The sequence below is a fragment of the Hippocampus bargibanti genome, linkage group LG03 (assembly GCF_051943395.1).
Source record: "Hippocampus bargibanti isolate YZ-2025 linkage group LG03, ASM5194339v1, whole genome shotgun sequence".
NCBI classification, from domain to species: domain Eukaryota; kingdom Metazoa; phylum Chordata; class Actinopteri; order Syngnathiformes; family Syngnathidae; genus Hippocampus; species Hippocampus bargibanti.
Window position 1 is genome coordinate 16436775 of NC_142736.1, and position 16904 is coordinate 16453678.

At 42.3% G+C, this 16904-nt stretch overlaps 1 protein-coding gene across 8 annotated transcripts in view; it reads right to left on the minus strand.

Moving 5' to 3' along the window:
- The window catches only part of baz2ba (bromodomain adjacent to zinc finger domain, 2Ba), a 112347-nt gene that overhangs the window by 79586 nt on the left and 15857 nt on the right, over positions 1-16904 (minus strand). For 7 of the 8 annotated variants that reach the window (XM_088992254.1, XM_088992253.1, XM_088992251.1 and 4 more), the window contains exon 2: positions 12259-12301. The gene's annotated coding sequence lies outside the window, so the exon portion shown is untranslated. Of the gene's footprint in view, positions 1-12254; positions 12302-16904 lie in introns of all 8 variants that reach the window. The other variant, XM_088992249.1, reaches the window with a different exon arrangement.

The window sequence follows — 16904 nt, forward strand, 5'->3', positions numbered from 1 at the left end:
ACGAGTCCACTTGGAAACTACGTATTTTTATAAAATGTGGGTGTACTTTGAAAAAAGTACTGAACTGATCAACATCAAAACAAAAGCAAAAGTAAAGTGGCTATTTGAGGCAGTCTCTGGTCTTTCAGTCTCTCTCATTAATATAACATGTCACACACCAAAAAAGAATGAAGAGAGAAAAATTTAAACTTCTTTGGTTGTTAGAAAACAGTTTTGTTCTGCCATTCAAAATCCTTGTCAGACAGAATCACTACTTTCCAGGAAACCCAAAAAATAGCCATCTTGCTTGAGATACCAACCAGAGCACTGTTCAAGTTCTCGTTGTTTCTCATATTGCTATCTTGTAATGTTGTGTGCAGACATTAACCCCTCACCACCCAATAATTAATAACCAATTCTGGGGTTACGCACTATTTGTTCTTATGGGCTGCTGACAGTAGTTGCAAGACCTGTTGTGGCTCAATATTACTTCACATATAAGGCGCAACTGCGTATAAGTTGCTGGGACAACTTTTTTAAAAAATTAAGGTTTTTGCGTTCGCCTTAGACACCGGAAAATGCGGTGAGCGTAATCCTGGTCAATTAATGAGTTAAAGTTCCGTCAATGTCAACAGCTTTATTTTATAATGACTTTTCATTGATTACTAAACATAATTAGATGACGTCACGATAGACCTAAAGAATCGCTCCCTGAATTTACGTGGAACTGACCATATTTTGATCAATGAGGATTTCACATATTAGTAGAACCAACACGACTAATAGAATACGTGGCATGGCCGTCGCACCCAACACTACTAATAGAATAAGTGGCATGGCCGTCGCACCCATTAGAAATGTAGGCATCGCAAGCATCGACCCCCTCACGCAATCTTTCAACATTCACACGTTTTACAGTCTGCCCAACAACACTTTAAATAGTGTTGCACAATTTGTCAAGTGTTAATTCGCTGCAGGCATAGTTTGGCCACCCTTGTTCTATGTCCATGCGTCTCATAAACACAAAGACCACTCATGGCCAGGAACTCAAGGCCTTGCACTCACACACACAGATCTAGGTCAATTTAAGTGACGTAATCTGAACCCTTCCGCACAACATACCTTTATACTGCTCCTGTCACTCAAACAAAGGTAACCTTTCTTTTAAAATAATTCTCCCTTACATCAACTAGGAGAGCTAAATCCTCACAACCTGACAAGAATTGTCCGCAGCCGCTCCAAAAAAGCAGTGTTAAAATGACAGCACTGCAAATTGTTTTAATTATAGCCCCGACAGATAACAGCCTGCGGTAACATCAGCCTTTTCTTCAAGCTTTCCACAAGATCCACACACTGTATTCCCTGGAAAATGCAATTGTTGTGTATGTGTGTGTGTGTGTGTGTGTGTGTGTGTGTGTGTGTGTGTGTGTGTGTGTGTGTGTGCGTGTGTTGTGTGCGTGTGTGTGTGAATACAATATTCATTTTGCTGCAGGAGGACAATCTATGAATAACAATGAGCGACGCTAATGAAATCAGCCATCAACCTGCGATACATACATATTAAAGCAGGACCTCGGAGTGTCATTCGCTTAGTGCATCATTTGTTTCCCACTCTTTGTTTCGCTCTCTCGATGCCATCTGACCTTTAGAGTATGTACCCCCACCGCCTGTTCCCCACTCCTCACATCTAAATACTTTAAAATAGAGGTGTACCTGCAATGCTGTAATTTTGCTGCAACATAAGAATTGATATTGTAGCCACCGTGTTTAGTTAGCAACACGAGATCAAACTGAATGGGATGTAACGATATAAAAATGCCACGATCAGAATATGAACCTGATGATACAATAAATACTGTTCAGCAGTAACAAAAAACAAAACAGACGCGACTAGTCATTTTATTTTCATGTGTTCCTTTTGGGTCAGGGGCGCAAAGCATCGTGGTTTAAGTAGTACACAAGCTCCGTGCTGGGCTGCAGGAGAGGGCACAAAAGGTTTTTGACAGTGAAGTGCTACTATTAATATTGCAGCAATATGACAACAATATTGTGGTACTTTTAATCCAACTATATGGCTGTCATTGCTACAAGGCTGTGGCTAGTCAGTGTATGAGGAGATGCATTTTTTTCAAACATTTGACTTTGTAAAGTTTTGAAAAGCGCAAATTTTCTTGACAGATTAGTATTTTAAATGGTAACTTGGGAGCGACCAAACTGCACCTTGTCTATAATGTCATCTCATCCTCGCTGCTCCTCCCTTTGACTGCGAGGACGCTTCACATCTTTCGTCTCTTGTCTCTCCCTTTCTCTCCCTAACCCCCACCCTCCACACTGGCAGGGAAATGGATCCTTCCACCTGACAGTGGCCATTTTGAGCCTTCTCTCCCCTTCTGCTTCCCTGTAAACAATAGACGTAGGATAATTGATCAAACAGCCAGGGAACCCTCCAAGCAGGGAAGGTCACCGCCCGCAAGCTCGGCTTGCTAAGAAGGGGAGGGGCAGATATGTGTGTCAATACATACGTTTGTCTGGATACTCAGTGTGAATGTAATGCATGCATCTGTCCATGCATGCGTGACAGACTGAATGCATTATAGTGCACACACGTGCAAAAAAAGTGACTGTATGAGGGTCCCTGTGAGGCGCTTGAAATGGCATTTTTCTTCACTGACAAAGACTCCATCTGCCACAGAGCCATTTGCTGCCTCCCGAGTCGGGAGAGCATTCTGCATGCCGTGTTCACCTTCATGTCACCTCCACACAGATCACGCCTTGCTGACGCTGTGCACGCCGCACACACTCCCCCCAAGACACACCGCTACTGTTTTTTTACTTCGCTCCTTCTTGCAATGAACAATGACAGTGGTTAGATAAAATGAATGACACAATATTACATACTTTATAGTCCAGTTTCATATTTAACTATCAGAATTGTTGTTGTACGTATTCATGACTTGTGTGTGGAGGGTGGGTCATTTTGCTTATTTTATCACAAAACGTTTTTGACGAAAAATAATTAAGGTCATTTTATATGCATTTCATGCATTTTTTAAAAGCCTTGTATTCCAGAGTATGTCCATATTCTTAGTATTCTTAGAGAATAAGAGCGTACAGTTTTCCCAAAACAAGCATTTCAAGAAGGGAAAGTGCCCACTTCCTCTTCTTAAAATAAAACGAATGTGTTAAATCGAATTGGGTACAACATTTGTAATTGTTAAATGCAGAACTGATGTCATGTTTTTTTAATGGTGCCAATTCTTATGTCATAATTAAGGATGTTCTTCAACTATTATCAAAAACAATTTAACAACATGGTGGCCCAGAGGCCAACACGTCGACCTTACAGTGCAGAGGTACAATGTTCAATTCCAGCTAAGGGCTCTCTGTGTGAAGTTTACATGGTCTCCTCGGGCATGCGCGGGCTTTCTCTGGGTACTCCAGTTTCCTCCCACATTCCCAAAAAGGGTATGGCAGGATAACTGAACATTCCGAAATGTCCCTCAGTGTGAGTGTGAGCGTGGATGGGTCGTCTGTGTGTGCCCAGCGATTGGCTGACAATGGTTTGAGGGTATCCTACACCTACTGCCCGAATATAGCTCGGATAGGCTCCCGCACCCCCGGCGACACCAGTGAGAATAAAGCGGTTAAGAAAATTGAATGAATAGATATATAGACATGGTTCTTTTTTCCACCGCATTTTTTCATAATACTTACAAAGTTCAAAATGCACCTGGATTTATTTTTGCGGCTATCCGTCCCATCAAAGTTGATGGACTTCCCGTCAATACGTCTGATGGCCACTGCATGTTTTCAATCTCAACTCCTTCTTCTTTTCCTTTCGGCTTTTCCCTTCAAGGGGTCGCCAGAGCAAATCAGTGTCCTCCATCTTTAGAGGTTTGATCCGCATGTTCGTTTTGGCCAAGCTTTTACATTGGATGCCCTTCCTGACACAACCCTCTGTATTTATCCGGGCTTGATACCGGCACAAGAAGACTTATGTCCCTTTGTGACTACAGAACAAGCAACTCGCTCAGTAAAAGACTCCCAAACACAAAATGGTCATCGGCACAGCAACATTCAAAAAAGCAAAAACTATACTCACTATTTGAGGACAATGCTCTGTCTGATCTTACCGTGAAATGGGCATCTCTTGAAGCTTCTATTCTATGGGCCTTATAATACAGTGCAACCATACTGTATATTTGACATGAAAAATGTGTGCTTTCTTTTTCCAAGTTTTTCCTGTGATTGGCTGGCAACCATTTCAGGGTGTCACCCGCCAACTACCATAAGACGGCTGGGAGAGCCTCCAACACCCCCCCCCCCCCCCCCCCCCCGCAACGATAAGTTGATCTGAAAATGAATGAGTGAGTGAATGAATCTAACAAGATAACTAACACATATTACATGGAACACTTTGTTTCAATCCCAGCAATTCTTTTTCAACTAAACAATTCATCAACAGTGAAATCACAATGTTCACAATACCACATATGAGCTATTTTTAGAACAGGCCTGCAGGCTAACTAACTCATGCGACCCTTGGAGGCTCACTGGTGCCTGAAGGAATTTTGGACGATTCGGCAATTCAATTCAGTAAATGGTGGTGTGAACAAAAGTGGCCATAATCATTCGGTGAACAATAAATTTAATATATATTAAATATATTTAATGTATTTGAGCTAATACATCATTCGAAAGTTTAATGAAAGACCTTTTCAGGATTTTTTGGGGGTGAGGAGGTGGGGGTTGATATTGGATACCGAGGGTTATTAAGAATGATGTGCTATTTGTCATCTAAATGCGGTCATCCTAAATTTCAGTGACAATTTTTATATGGCTGTAGGCATTCATTATCTGCAATTTGTTGTGCCCGGTTTTATCACTGCCACTGGAACAAGCACGCTTGTTTCATAAATACTATATTTGACCTGCTCACGAAGCGACATTAAGTGTGTCCAAGCAACAGCATGGCTGATATCGGCGCTGTGCATTGTGGGAGCGTCTGCTGGGGCAAAGAGAAGCGACAGGGGCTGAGGGATTCACACGCCTCTGAAAGACAGCCAAAGGGGAAGAGAGGGAGGGAGACGTGCGGGGCGTGCAGCGGAGAGGGGGTGTAGGGGGGATGGAGCAAAATACAGAGAGGGGACCGGTAACTGGAAATGAGAGATGGCATTTTAAAGAGGAAGCTGAATTTCACCTGCAATTACCGTAGCTCCGGGGCACATGGCTCAGTTAAGAGACTTTTCATTCCAAAACCACTGTGTACGGTTGGAACGCGGAACCCTGAGAGGCACGTAAGTAAAGAACAAAAGTGAAAAAATAGAGCAGTGGAAAAGTCTCCTCTGCCCAAGAAGGCCCTCAACAGCTGTGGCGATGAAAAGGCAGGGATGTAACTCAGGAGGAAAGGATGCAAAAAGAGGAGAGAAAGAGGATATCTCATTCAGCAGACCTCGGCCCAGCCATCTGTACACCACACCAGACAGCTGAAATGGGCCTTTGAGAGCTCACACACACACACCCACTACCGATCTGATGCACACACTCAACAAAAAGCAGATCAACATACGGCAAATAGTGACATTCAACCAAAGCTGTGAGTGTTTAATGATGGACATCATTCTTTACATTCTTACCTGTCTCTCGATGAAACCTCATTTTGTCCCACACAAGTACAAATGGAGCTGGCGATGCTTTTTCCCCGAAGCGCCGTGCGCTCGCTAGTTTCACCAGGCATGCTGCTGTGTTTCATAGATGTGTGACTGCACAAAAACTGTAATGAGCTCTCCCTGTGAGCTGGGGGCCTCCTGGCACTGCTAATGGTTCCTCTGGACTGCAGCTGCATCCAGGTTACAACCTCGCCTGGCCAACAGGCCTGGGGACATGCAGGCCTAGTAGGGACAAACGCTTCCCGGCAACAAGCATGCTTGAAGCCACAAAGCCAAGATCTGAAGGATTAAATCGAGTATTCCGTGGAGGATGTTGAGCTACAGGGGGACTGAAGAGCACAAGCATAGAATAGAATGTAGAGGTGATGCTGTTTGGTCATAAATGCAGGAGATCGACTCCATAAAGCAAGAGACTCACAGAGCAGCAGCTGTTGGCAGCGTGTGTCACAAAAGAATGACTTTATGTGTGGTCTGCCTAATTATCAGCCAAAAACACAGCGATCCTTGCGTGTACCTTCTGCGCGCACAAACACAAGACATACGTAACTTATTGTTTCAAATCTAAAACATTAAAACAGGATGTGTGCCCTGCAATTGGCTGGCAACCAATTCAGGGTGTCCACCGCCTCGTGCCCGAAGACAGCTGGGATAGGCTCCAGCACCTCCCGTGACCCTAGTGAGGAATAAGCGGTACGGAAAATGGATGGATGGATAAAACAGCATGGATTCATCAATTAAAAACAAAAGCCAGCATAATCACAATTGAGTTGACCCCAGTTCTTACACCAGCAAGACAAACGTTTTGATTGCAATCAATGTATCAAATAGCCTAATATTACACAAAGCAAGATGCCATGTTTTTAAATGTTAAACAGCTAGTTTCATTTACTGTCAGTTAATCATATTATACAACAGCCTCAGCAACACATCTAAATGTGATTGTCAATACAAAGACATATGTATGGCAATATGCTGAGACTTCAGTTTTGCGAGATTTCACAACACAGACAATACTGCTGCCAAAATTCAGCTGCCATCCACCAAGTGATACCTTGGTCTAGTTTTATACTCCCTGTGGCTTTTTACTGTCTTTGTGACTGATTTATTGCTTTATTGTTGCTTTTATGATAGTTGCTCCATGTCCAGCACTTTGTATACAGCGTTGGCTGTTTGAAAATGCTCTATTAATACAGTTGTGTTGAGTTGAGTACCAATACAGTATGTACGCAATGTATTTCAATTTTATTTGAACCTGCAGTTATAAAGCAAAGCATAGCAATTCTTGGTTTCCGAAATTTATGAGCGCATACATAGAGCTATTTGCCAACAGCCAACCCAAATTTCCACACCTTTATATCCTCATATACAGTACAGCTGTAGAGGCCAGCGCAAACCAGCTCTTCCTGCGCCATAATGTTTAAAACATAAAATACAATTCAGCTCAACAATCTTTTACAGAACCATTCCTACATAAATAATGTCTTTTTGAATTTGAGATTAAAAGATTTTGTTGCAGCTGGAGTAGTGGGAGGTGGCTTTCAAATGCACAAAATGAAAGTTCCACAGTTGCCTTGATAGTTTTGGTTGTTGGCTTTGACAAATAGTGGAAAGGAAATGACATTCAAGCCAAGTCCAAGGACATTAAATTGCAACTAAAATGAGGGAGACTTTAGATTTGTGATGTATGACATGTATCAGTCGACTTCCAGTGTTTCACAAATGACTGTTGTAGAATTGTTTTATGTGACGACACCCAAAGTTTTGTGTGTATAGTGTGCTCGACAGCCCAGCATGAAAACCAAAAAGCACATTGACGTACAGACACAGACCTCCTGTTGTTGCACTCTTAGGACAGCTTGGGTTCTTCAATTCATTGTGGCCCCCTTATGACCATGCACATTATCGTCCAGGCGGGCAGCCCCCAAGCGGACTAAGCCTCCCTGGGCGCAAGCAGTGAGTCATGGCACAAGGGTCTGGAAAAGAGCAGCCTTACTCTGTGCTGCTGACACGGAGAGCGCAGACTTTTTTTGGAAGAGAGGGGAAATCAAAGTGTGGCCGGGGTACTCAATCCTTTTGAGAACGTCTGGATCAAGTTGTTTGTGTGTCTAAACGTATCACTTTGTACTTCGATAAAAGTCAAATACTCGAGGATTAGCAAATGAATGTAGGTGGGGGAACAAAACTAGTAAAAGAATCAGTTCTGATTAAACATTCATTCATTCATTTTCTGATCTGCTTAATCCTCACAAGGGCCGGCCGGTAGCGGGTGGTGCTGAAGAAACTTTTTTTGTGAAAGTAAAACCGCAGGGGTGCAGTGTACGCAACACGAAAACAATGTTCATAACACGCACACAAACTATTTTGACAAAGGAGGAGAAAAGTATATGCCCGTTTCTATTTCACCCCTGTTGACGACCACACGCATTACTGACAGCATTGACTGTTCCCTTCGACAATGGCACCTGTGACGTCCATATGACCGTAAATGGGCTTGCATTTTGGTGTCACCAGAGGTTTATTGTGGCAGTCATTCATAGAACTAGAGCTACAGTTGACCCTTGTATATTCTTTTGGTGCACAAATGATTGCATATTTGTGAATTTATAAATGTGCATTTTAAAATACCATTTGGCATTTGACTCAGCATGATTCAGATTTGATCTTAGTTTTACTCCCTGGTGCTTTCTACTATATTTTTGACTGCTTTATTTCCTTTATAAGATAGATAGTTGTACATGTTAAGTGCGTTGTTACAGCTTCAGCTGTTGTTAAATCAAAATGTATTGGAATGTATTGTATTGCATTGTATTGTATTGTATTTTTTTGTATTGTATTAAAGGGTAATCAGCATTATTATAATTTTGGGTATTTATTCATTTTTTTCCTCCAATGACCAATGTCAACGAATATTGTGAGGAAATAGGATAAGAGGTATCAGTGGATTTTTTTGCACGTCACCGAGCAGCCTCGTCTGTCATGGGTGCAAGATGGTGGAGGTGGACCCCAAAAATGCAAGCAGGGGGTATATTTGAGGAAGTCTATATTAAACAAAAAGAATAAATCCAGAGCTCAAACATGACAAAAGCAAAAAATCCAAAGTGACAAACAATAACCGTGGCTAATGCTAAAAACTAGCAGTGACCGTAATATGAGCGAGAACATAACAGAGGACAAGAGTGAAACATGAACCAGAGCATGGGTAAAAAAACATGGGCTACAGTGGAGTAAAACACAAGCAAAATGTGACAGGAGCAAACAAGCAAATAATGACCCAACCTGAGTGGCTGTGCCTTTTAACTGCCACTGATTACATTGACCAACACCAGTGCAGCTGCAGGCAGGGACCAACAGTGCAACTCCTTGGTCGCAAACCGAAACGTGACACAGTCCCTATCTCCTTCAAATTGCAGACCGGACATTCTCCACTCACTAAAAGCGGACATGAGCAAACAGTTAACAGAATAATCAATACCCATGTACATATAAACATGAAAAATCTACTCATCACATATATTTATTTGTACTTCGTTTCTTCTCACCAGTGGGTGAGTATGTGTGTGCACAAGAGCTGAAGAAGACATGATGGGTAAGCCCCAATGAACGCTGAGTGTGTCAGTTGAAACTACGGCTGTCCTCTATCGAGAGTGCGCTCTATCCCGAGGACAGGCTCGCAGCAGCTTTTTAACAACCGTAGCTCCAAGGCAAGTGCAAAGTACTAAATGTTTCGGTGTTATCTCAACGCTTCCTTAATCTAACAAGGAACCAGTTTAAAGGGCACTGGGGAAAAAAGACTGAGAAACAAAGAGCAAGAGCTGAAAATGATAGCACTTGCTCCGATTGATGAAACCTTATTCGCCTTTTGTGACAGGGAGCCAGACACACAAATTCTTCCCCTCGGGCAATGAGGTGTAATTTCCCCTTCTACTGTCACATGGGCCATGTAGAAAAATAATATCTGAAGCCCAGTGACTGACTGGCTCCAAAATGTGTACGTAATGTCTGTATTGTCTTGTCTGTCTGTCTGTTGATAATACTGTAATTCAGTTCCATTGTAACACACAGTAGGATGCGGATGGAAATGTTGGCCCTGCAGGACACACACACACACACACACACACACACACACACACACACACACACACACACACACACATTTAAAGAGCAAAGTTGTGGGGCTGACGCAAGACTATCTCTGTCTCACGTGTCTCTCCCTTACGGCCGCCTGCTGTTCCTGACCTTCGAGATATTTTTCTCTCTCCTTCTCCCTCTCGCTTTATTCCTCTCTAATTCACACTCATGCGGCGCACATCCACCCTCACCACTCGCACACATCCGCACGCATCCATACATGCAAGCACACGTGCACCCCCTTCTTTTCTGCATGGCTCCCAGTCACTCCGTTTTGTCATTAAAAGGCAGTGCATTTCAAGATCAGATCAAGCAGATGGAGCTACGCAAGCGTTGCTGCGCCCACCTAGGCTGAAGAACAAATTGTCTACATGCTTTATAGCACTTAACGTAGGCATACAGTATTTCTAGGGATGAATAATATCAATCTTAAAGTGGATGAATGCTCCATTTGTGGATTTGTAGGGCTGGAATCCTTTAACCAAGGAAGTATTTAAAAAAAAACCTTGCCAGCTACTGTTGATGAAGCATTTGGATCAATTAAAATGAACAACGCTGACAAACAACTGTCATATTTTCACTTTCTGTATCCTTTAGTTTTTAGACTACAGCAGCATTTTGCCGTTTCCTCTGACCATGGTTATGAAAATTACAACCATAGCTGTTCAACTATAGCTGTTTGGATGAGCTCCAGCAACTGGAGGGGTGATTGAACCTTTTCTTCCAAGGGCCGCTTGCAAAGACTGCAGCTCGCCCCACTTTTAAGTTCTATTGATCTCTATGGAACACTCTGGACTGGTCACCAGTCAATCCCAGGGTACATCAACAATCAAGCACATTCATACTCAAATTCAATCAAAATAATGTTCTTGTAAAGTGAGAGGAAGCCAGATTACCTGTAAAAAAAACAATATACGCACAAGTCCATGCAAACTTGATATGGGAAAGATGACTGCTGAACTGTGAGCCTGACATATACGTACACAAACACATTATGTATTAAATAAATAAAAAACAAAAACAAAAAACAATAATGACTCAAGGATTTTTCAGGATCTTGAAGTGGCCACATAACATACCACTAGAAAAGGTCTGTCCCAGCAGTGAGCAGACATGGAAGAACATCATTCTTAACCAAAACAAGAGCAATCTGAACAAGGATGCATTTGACACAGAAAGTTGAGTAAAACACTGACAAATCTCAATTGCCTTTTGTCATTAGGGTGTTGTTATTTTACTTGTGAATCTTTCACTGCATTTTTCATTAAGTTAAAATACTTTACATACAGTATATGTTGCCAGGAGCAGTTGCATGAGCAGATCAATATCGCATTGCTGTCATCACGGAAACCTGAACTACACTCAGGTTGTTGTGCCCATTGTTCTCTTTCTCTTCCTCCCAATCTGTCTGTCCGGCTGAGTCAGACAGTGGCCGTACAGCTCCTTAGGCCTGTTTGAGGTTTTGTCTTTAGATTGTGTTGGGGGGGTGTCACAACATGACAGACAAATGACACGGCTGCATCACTTTGTAATTTAACACGGGCTGAGGAAAAAAAATAGACAGTTGGAAAATGTTACTCTTTTTGTACGACGGTCTGCAAAAAGGCCTTGGAAAGTCTGTAAAAAAAGCTCAGTGCTCCCCAGTAAATGATTCCCCCAGAGGGTGCGTACTCATCAATACTAATCACAAATGATACAAGTAGCATGCAGCAACACAATGCATCATTTACAGGCAGAGATGGCGCAGCAACCTGACAGAATCAGGTCCGGGAACATACAAGGATTACAATACACTAATCACTCAGTTTAAAAAAAGACAGTAATAAAAGACACTCGCAGGCCATCGGGTCAGGTAGGAGAGGAAAGTGCAAGTCATTGTCTGCATGTGCAACAACAAACTGCCTCCTTGGTGTGAAGTGAAGCCTGGAGGACGCAGCCGCGCCCCTGACAACAGATAGCACTCATACACAGGCAAGAGTGAGCCGCGCACGGAAAAAGGAGCGAAGAGGAAGGGAGAGGGGGAGATTAACGCCACACGTAACAGCACATATAAACAACTGCACGCAATCCTGCATCCCTGGAAGCCCCTGTAGGGCGAAGTTAACAACCATTTCCATTCTGCAATAGCTCTGAGCAGATAGGAAACTAAGGATGCTTTTTAGCCATGTAGATTTCAAACTCTCAGATTTTAATGCAACAAATCTAATTTATTGCTCGATTCACTGAATGAACCCCAAATTTGTAATGTAATCATAACAAACTGTTCAAGGGTCTCTTGTTAAATTGAATTCAACAAGGGAAAAAACATCCTGTTTTGCTGAATTAATTAAAATCAAATGAGGTGAGGAACTGGCAGTTTGCATGGTTGTTATTCAGTGTTTAAAAAAAGCTGGAAAACTATATGACAATGTACTGTATAGCTTTTTAAAAAGTCACGCATCATCTCTCATACATTCCAGAGTGAGAAGGAGAACATACTCACTGTTTGAGGTGCCTTCAGCTCTTTGTCATAACTGCTGTAACACCTGGGGAGAAAAAGCAACAACATTGCTGAGGTTCTGAGTAAAACAACTAGCTGAGTCACCGGAATAAAACGTGTTTGCGCATTGCTTTTATTTATGCCACAAATGAAATTAATACTTTTTCGAATGTACGCACAGGTAAATAGTTTCCCTATTGGATTTCAGGAATGGATGATGCCCCATTATTTGAATTTGTGGTGCGCAGAGGCATCAAAACGGGAAAAAAGATGGTGATCTGCTAACACACCTGTGGATGCACACAGGATAATTTCGTACACACACACATACGCACATGAACGCGCGCGCGTACATGCACGCGCGTGCGTGCACACACACACGCACACACACACACACACACACACACACACACACACACACACACACACACACACACACACACACACACACACACACACACACACACACGCACACACACACAAAGCCACATCTTGCAAAACCAGTTTGTTAGAATTGGATCTACACGCTGGAGCTTTGAGTGTAAGGATATGTTCCCCAAACACAAGACAGTTCTTGTAGAGAACCAAGCCCTCCCAGTGTTCTCACGGCCATCTCTCATGCATTGTCTCTAACGCCCTTCCTTGTGCTCTTAGCCTGAGCCTAAACTAAGCAGCTCAACACAACAGATGCCGCTCTGCTGCGCATATGACACTGCACACATTACACAGGCTGTGGTCGCTTTTATACCTGATGGCTTATGTTCAATTTTCATAAAATAAAAATAAAAATGAAATAAAAAAAATAAAATAAAAACGTAGACAGCCTGGTACAAAACTGCACAGAAACATTTTCAGCTTCTAGGCCAAGTTACTAGACACAGACGGACGGGTCAAGAGTGAGCGCGTGTGGGTAACCAACAAGGTTTTGATGACAACAAACACATCCATATGGTCAGCAGGTTCAGATCAGACAGACACCATTGGACAAAATCTCATCCACTTCTATCATAAAATAATGTCCCTTCCGATTTAGAAAATGCAGCTGCAGCACACTGTAAGGTAAGGTGGTAGTGACAGAATTCCTGTCAGTGGCATTTGGTTTTGAGATGACGGTTTATGAACCAGAGTATTGCCTTCCCGGGTTATCTACAGCAAAAGAGGAACTGACCGGTCTGTCATTGTACAGAATGAGCTGGACGGCGAGTGTTGATATTAATCAGTCAGACAGACAAACACAAACAAAGACGCACACCAACACACTTTGATAACTCGTCGCAGGCGTAAAGATAACAGAGAGCCAGGTAGACTGAATTCATCTCCTGCCTTTTCATGAAGACCTATTAGTGGATGATTAAAGGATTTCTACTCATCAGGACTCAGCACAGAAAAAAATGATTTGCCAGGTGAATCACTCTGGATAAGGAAGACACCGCTGTCTGCCATCATTTTCCACTGCTTAAATCAGTTGCAAAAGATCTGTTGATCTTTTAACCCTATTTTGCTGCACAAAATTTACCTGTTTGTGTTCGTATTATAACGTCGGTTTTGAGAAGGATTCAAATCTGGAGCCTCATTCAATTGACAAAGTATAAGTTATCGTCACATTTTTCAAACTGACAAAGTATAAAGTCAAGTTATATTCAAAATGTGTCTCCAAACAAAAAAAAAATCACCAGTTCTTCACATAGCATCGAATCTTTTTTTTTCATTGTGTAGACAACACAATGATGGAGCAATGTTGTCATCTAAGAGAAAGATCTCGCTCAACCAGAATGAACTGATGCCATCCACGTGTAGTTAATACTTGCAGTGGCACTTGAAGATTCTTATACATGGGGAGAACACTTTAGTATTTCAGAGGCATCTTAGCATTCAAACACAACTTCTGAGAGAATCGACATTTCTGTCTCATTAATACTAATACTAACCAGTCATTTCTAAATATTGTATTAAAATCTCAACGAATCACAACATTGTTTACCATGATATAATTGGACAATTACACGATGCATAATTGAACAATGGCTTTGATCCGCCAAGTTACCACAGAAGCAAATGATGTTCACCTTTTCATTAACGCGGGTGTCATCATGTTTCTGAAAGTCAGAAAACACAGTGATGCTGAAAAATATGCTGTACAAAACCTGATATGATCCACTGTAGTTATGAGGTGACAGCAGTGGATTATATTGCTTGTTAAACGGCTGAGAGAGAAAGCTGAGAGGTTAAAACATATCTGTTTGTATTTGTGTGAACAAAATGAGTGTCTTCTGAAAAACACGCAACTGAGCTTGGTCAAAAATCCCGAAATTTTGAATATTTGATGCTTTGTTAGTAGAGACTTGTGACGTGTTTGTCTCTTGTTGCTCCCTAAGGGAGCGAGCCAGCAAAACTTGGCCGCAGACATTTTCCTGAAGCCCCCAGAACAAAACAGGCAAGTCTTGACAGTCTTGTCCGCCACACAGTCGTCACACAATCAGTTGCAGGAAACCAATCCCTAAATAGCAGTGATTCATCTCTTCATCACACACACACAATGTCAGTACACAGTGCACAAAGAAGCTCTCTCTTCCTCCTTGCTCTCTCCGTGTCTTGCCCTATCTGCCTCGATCCCTTCCCCCCAGTGTGGTCTCTCATGCTGCTTAAAAATAAGTGCTTCTCCCGGCTTTCTTTGCCTTGTGATTTACAGGCAGTGTTTAACTGCGGGGCAGCATCTTTCATTGTTACATGATCTGCGGATGAAAGCTGACAAAATGGAATCTGTGTGCCAGTAGTTTGCAATGTGAGAAAGTGTGTGTTCGGGGCAAGGTAGAGAGCCGGTGGAGCAATAATTTAAAAAAATAATACGTGGGAAATGTTTTGTCTACATGCTTGTCAAATCCTCCCAGTAGCCACCTTGTATATGCCTTACTTGGTGGGTGCCTTTTTCATTCTGCTAAATGGTTTCTTCCTTGACTAGATGGAGCAAGCTGCGTCTCCGGAGAGCCGACACGTGGAGCAAAGCGCTTTGGGACAGCCAAAAAGCTCTGAACAATCCCGCAATCCATTTGTGGAAGATAGAATGTGTAAGAAATGCCAAGTGTGTGTACGCGTGTGTTTCTGGCTGTGTACACGTGCATGTTTTTGTGCTGCCGTCATCACTCCTCGCTTCGTGGCAGAGGGCCCACTGCAGAAATGTGCTTCTCCATACGAGACAAAAGTCATTCATATGCACTCAAGCTGTCCTACTTGGTGGCAGTCCACCATTTGGTTTGGACCAATGATGGCAACAGTTATGCGAACAGATCGTCCGGCTTGCGTGGGCCTACACAACAGCGTCAGTGTATCGTTACAAATTTTATGATCCATCAACATGACGTGTGAAGGTCAGAGTATCCATGACCAACACAGCTGTCACATCTCTCTCCCTCCCAAACACTGCTGGCTCAATGCTCTTCCAAAACACTCTGCCTGAAACGTGACCTACCCGGGCCCAAGCGTAGCCATAGCTGAAAGAATAAATCCAAAAGAGGATGGCGGCACGACTATACTTCATTACTGATGTAATATGTATTTTTTAATGACATGACAGCAAATCACGATCTAGGGCTTGAAACGGTATCACATGAGAGTAAGATCGTCATTGGGTAATATTTAGTATGTGTTAGATCCTAAATACTATTTAAATCGTAAATTTGTTTTGGATGCTTGGAAATCAAATTGTTCCCCTTTCAAATTGATCAAAATACATATCAATGTCACTTTTATTTTTGTTGGAAATGCAACATTTACAGTCGCTAACTCATAAGTGTGTTCAAATGGTTAAATAAAGACAAGAAATTCATTGCCATCGAACCCTCTTAGAAACAGTCATACCATAACACAGTGTATTATAATCCCACAAAATATATACAGCATTTGGTCGAGTGTTGTGCACCACTGCTACAGTAATATACATACTGCTTTTAATTACCTTTTATCAGTGTCAACCAAAACAGTTTTATTATCTTTTGTAACAACATTTGATGCAGTTCTTTCATTGGATATCAATATTATGGCTGGTCGATGGAGAGTGGCTATATAAAGTGAACACAGCCATGTTCAAATGCCGGGTTTTTGAGAAACTAAAATCTACAACACATACAGTACATGATTGAAGATGGACCATTGAAAAGCTGACATTGTGTCAAATGCACATAACCAATCTTTAAAGTGGATCTAATCAAAGCAAATAAAGTTGTTCTAGGCTTTTCCCTTGCATACTTTGCTTGTGTTGCCTGATGGTATTGCACTCACACTGACTGTTTCCCAAAACTATTTGGCACCTTTGCTGACGTTCCCTTTCCAGCTGAAGACATCCTTTTTGGACATATTTTGTCAGACCATAACACATGTTTCCACATGTTTGGTTGATTCTGTGATGGTCAAAAGAAGTGTGTGTGTGTGTGTGTGTGTGTGTGTGTGTGTGTGTGTGTGTGTGTGTGTGTGTGTGTGTGTGTGTGCGCGCGCGCGCGCGTGCGTGCCTGTGTGTGTGTGTGTGTGTGTGTGTGCGCGGCTGTGCTTCTATTAAATGGATCTACTGTCTCGTTGATCACGGGAGTCAATAAATGCCAGTCCTGTCAAACCCTCAGGGTTAAGTGCACGTGCAAATCTGTGACTGCGTGCGTGTG